We start from the raw sequence: 4,653 nt of genomic DNA on the forward strand, positions 1-4,653 counted from the left end.
TCATATAAATATGCAATACAAGATGCCAGGAATGTTCAGGGCCATTTCAGAAATTTTTTAAAATTCTCTCTTAATCCCAAGCCAAATTTGATTTAACAGTTTTGTTTGGTTTGGGGCTTTGTTTTGTTTGTTGTTGTTTTTGTTGTTGTTGTTGTTGTTGTTGTTATTTTAATGAAATTCAAGTGAACAACTCAAAATGAAACTTTTCAAAATCCAACATTCTTACACAACACAATCTTTATTTCATAGTTACATATTAAGGATTGATGGTAGAAAAATAGCAGAAGTCTTTGTTTCTCATAATTAAACCTATACTTCTATAAGCATTGAAAACTTTGTGTGTATAGTATAAATAGTGCAGATCATGACACGGGATAGTGTAGAATCCGAATCAAAGTGTTTCAGGCAATGTTTGTTGGCACTGCATGTCATAATGGCATATGCAGTGCAAAGCACACATGTTAAGAACCAAAGCTGGTCAGGTATGGTGGCTTATGCCTTTAATCCTAGCATCTGGGGGTGGGGTGGGGGAGGAGGCAGACAGATCTCTGTAAGGTGGAGGCCAGCCTATGTACACAGTAATTTTCAGGCCAGACAGTGCCAATAGTGAGAGCCTGATTCAAAAAAACACAAATCAAACAAACAAGCAAAGAAGCAAACCTGCAGTAAAGCTGTGTGACAACATGGGCATTGACAGAAAGACCTCAAATTCATTATGCATTTGATTTTGAATTAATTCTTGGTCATTGCTTTGGAATTACTTTTTGGTCATTGCACATTCAGACAACTTATCACTGTTGCCAATTCTATTTTTGTGACTCTCAGTCACTCCATTTGGGTTTATGATCCACAATCTAAGGTAGTGTCATTCTTACATTTGGCAGTTGATAGTCTGAAACAATAAAGTCATATCCAGTAGCACTGCCTGGTCTCCTTCATACACTCCTTATTGTATCCCAAGACACTATCCCAAGCAAAAATCTCATGACCTCACAATACCTTAATACCCAAGCCTAGAACTTAGTTGTGTCATTTCCATCCCATTCCCAAGGGCAGACCCCAATTTACAGTAAGGAAAATGGATCACAACTCATGGAAAGAGCCACAAGATCCTGAGGCCATTTTTGCAATTTTTCTTATACCAATGTTTCTGAATCCACTGCCCATACCCTAGGGAAGGGCACTTGAGATCAAGCCTCATGCACTGTCTCTACTTTTTACCATAGAGCAGTGGTTCTCAACTATCCCAGTGCTGTAATACAAGTCCTCATGCTGTGGTGACCTCCCATCATAAAATTATTTTTGTTGTTACTCCATAACTGTAATTCTGCTGATCTGCAACACCCCCCCCCAAGGCTCACAACCCACAGCTTGAGGAGGCTGCCATAGAGGAACTTGAACAAAAGTAGGGTACTAGTTGCTTCTGGATCAGAAGCAGTATTTTGGCAAATCTCATATCAAGACTATTAGTACAGGACATAGAATATATTATAGCACAGTGAGAGACTGTTGCTTGGTGTACATGAGGTTATGGATTCAATCCCCAGTACTGGAAACAAAAATAGCAAACCAAAATAAGAATTTCCCAGATGTAGTGGCACAAACTTGATAGCCCAGCACTGGAAAGACTAAGGCAGAGGATTGCTGGGAATTCAAGGTCACTTTGGGCCATAATAGTGAATTCAAGACCAGCCTGGAATATGTAGTGAAACCCTATCTCAAAACAAATAGGTAAACGAGATCACTAGTAAGTACACGTTTGCATGCTGGCATGTGGCTGGTAGTAAAAGTCTTGCCTACCTGCTAAGTTCCATTGGACTCATTAGGGTTGTAGCCTTGCCTCCAGGGTTTTTTCTTTTTATATAATCTTTGTCAACTACCTCATCAAATAGGAAGGCTAGCATTTAAGAGTCAGGCTTACCCCCTGGCAATGGGCAAAGAGACACCTGGTTTGTGGTGGTGTTCTTATATCAGTCAGGGGCAGAGCAGATGGCGGTCCTTTGTTCATCCTAGCTTGATGCCTGGCTTGGTGGACAAAGCTGTTTCATGCCTAGGGCACATGCAAAAAAAAAGTCAGGCTTTTTCATAACATAACAGAGGGAGTGTCATGTTTATAAGAGATGTCAAGAAGCTTGAATCCAGATCTTGAAGACAATGTAGACCATGATCTCCCAGCAGAAAATGATATCAGGGAGTGACTGGGCCCTTTCCCAGTTAAAGAGGATAGACCATGTCAGAAGAGAACAGTCATTCACAGAGTCACATAAAAGGGTATCACCTTACAACTTCATCTAGCTCTTTTCTCCCAGCCTATCCTCTTTCTCCTCCAGACTTTCATCCTTATTCTGGTTGGTTAACCTCTACCTGTAAGTCATTAACTAAATGACTTTTAAATATAGTCTCTCTCTCTCTCTCTCTCTCTCTCTCTCTCTCTCTCTCTCTGTGTGTGTGTGTGTGTGTGTGTGTGTGTGTGTGTGTGTACCCTCAGAGACCAAAAGGCAGCATTCAAACCCCTAGAGCAGGAGTTATAGATGGTTGTAAACCCTGGGTGCAGAATTTTATATATTAATAACTTGCCAATCCTTAATACAGTGTCCAGTTCATAGAGGTGATCAGCAAAATGATACATGGTAATAACCAAAGCATTAAAATGGTGATTCAATTTGTTCTTTTGCCTTGGAGTTGTCCCATGTTTGTTATTAGATAATACACATTAGTACGATTTCCAACTCTGCCTCCTTTTGTACTATTAGCTTTCTAGACGCAGTAGTCTTTCATCACTGATCTAGAGGCAGGGGACCTGGGAAAACAGCTGATGAATGAGGAAGACTAAAATTTCATGCTATAATCAATTTTATTCAGAGCATCAAACAATTTATATTGTGAGGATTAAGAAAGGACACCTGCTTAAAGTTCTCATGAATTCAGGCTATATATAATCACAAGGACAAACAATTTGTGACAAAAGCAGATTTTTCTATAGAGGCACATGAAGGATAATTTAAGCATTTACTTGATAACACCAGCAAGCAGTAGTGAGCAATCTAAAGTGAACTCACTCCTATCCCCTAAACCCGGAAGGAACATGAAAAGACATTCCAAGAACATTTTGTGGGATTTTTTGGTTTATTTTGATTTTTTCTTTAATTTTTATTTTTTATTCACTTTATATTCCTATCACAGCCCACCTCCCTCCTCTCTTCTCAGTCACTTCCTTAAAAATTCCTTCCCCGTTGTTACTCCCACCACTCCTCCTCTGAGAAGGTGAGCCCACCTTGGGTATCAGCCCCCCTGGGGCAGCTAGTCCCAGCAGGTCTAAGCATATCCTGTCCCACTGAGGCCCAACTAGTCAGTATAGGTAGGGGGAAGGAGATCCAATACCAGGCAACAGAGTCAGAGAACAGCCGCCACTCCAATTGTTAGGGGAACCACATGAAGAACAACTGCATAGTTGCTACAAATGTACAGGGGGCCTAGGTCCAGCTCCTGCATGCTCCATGGTTTTCAACCCAAGCTCTTTGAGCCACCATGGTCCCAGATTAGTTGACTCTGTGGGTCTTCTTATGGTGTCCTTGATCCCTTTGACTTGTTTATTTCTATCCCCAACTCTTCCACAAGACTCTCCATGCTCCCCTGAACTTTGGCTGTGGGTCTCTGCATCTGCCGCCATCTGCTGCTGGATGAAGCCTTTCAGGAGACAGTTATGCTAGGCTCCTGTCTGAAAACATAGCAGTATATCATTAATAGTGTCAGAAGCTGGCTCTCTTCTATGGGATGGGTCTCAAGTTGGGGCAGTCATTGGCTGGCTGTTTCTGCAGTCTCTGCTCCATTTTTATTCCTGCACGTCTAGTAGGTAAGACAAATTTGACCATTATGCTACTATAACAGAATAGTTGATACCAGATGATTTGTAAAGAACAGAGATTTCTTACAGTTCTGGAAGCTAAGAAACCCAAGGTGAAGGGTTCTTTCTTGAACCCTCTCTTGGCAAGAACTTTCTTGATGTATAATCATGATAAAAGATGGAAGGATGAGAGAGACAGAAGGCACGGGAGGGAAATCAAAGAAGAAGGAAGAAACTCGTTTTTCATAAGGGACCCATGATAATAGTATTAATCTATTCATGAAAGCAGAACCATTATGACTTAATCACCTTTTAAAGGCCCCACATCTCATCACTCTTGTAATATTTTATTCAAACCATAGCTGTGATGCTTTAAAAAGGATAACAAGATTACAGTTCAAATATATGAGTCAATGGGGGCCATTATTATTCAAACCACCACAGATATATAAAGTTGTCAAGAGGCTGATTCTGGGAGAGGTGAAATCACTGTCTTTAATTGTATCCATTGCTGATCCCACCAGGTTCCAGTGGCTAGCTCCAAACCCACGGTCATGCAGACAGAACCGGTTAATCTCAGTAGGTCATAAAACAAAAGGAATAAATGTAAACATGATAGAGTTATGAAAAGAAAAAGGCAGAGGCTTGGGAGTGGTAGGCAGGGTTAGTAGGCAGAGGAGAGATGGTGGGTCATGAGAGTGGCTGGTATGCATTGTGTATGTGTATTAAACTAAGAACAAATTTATTTAGTTAAAAAAAACATGGAGTCAGATAGTGTCTTAGTCAGTATTCTATTGCTGTGAAGAGAT

The 4,653-nt window shown here is 40.7% G+C and overlaps 1 non-coding gene across 1 annotated transcript; it reads left to right on the forward strand.

The window, feature by feature from the left end:
• Nucleotides 1-1,919: 1,919 nt before the first annotated feature.
• On the forward strand, nt 1,920-2,063 carry LOC120099467 (small nucleolar RNA SNORA48). The gene has a single exon (XR_005498641.1). It is a non-coding gene; the product is annotated as a small nucleolar RNA SNORA48 (small nucleolar RNA).
• The last annotated feature ends 2,590 nt before the right edge of the window (nt 2,064-4,653 follow it).

Source organism: Rattus norvegicus, chromosome X (genome assembly GCF_036323735.1).
Source record: "Rattus norvegicus strain BN/NHsdMcwi chromosome X, GRCr8, whole genome shotgun sequence".
Classification (NCBI taxonomy): domain Eukaryota; kingdom Metazoa; phylum Chordata; class Mammalia; order Rodentia; family Muridae; genus Rattus; species Rattus norvegicus.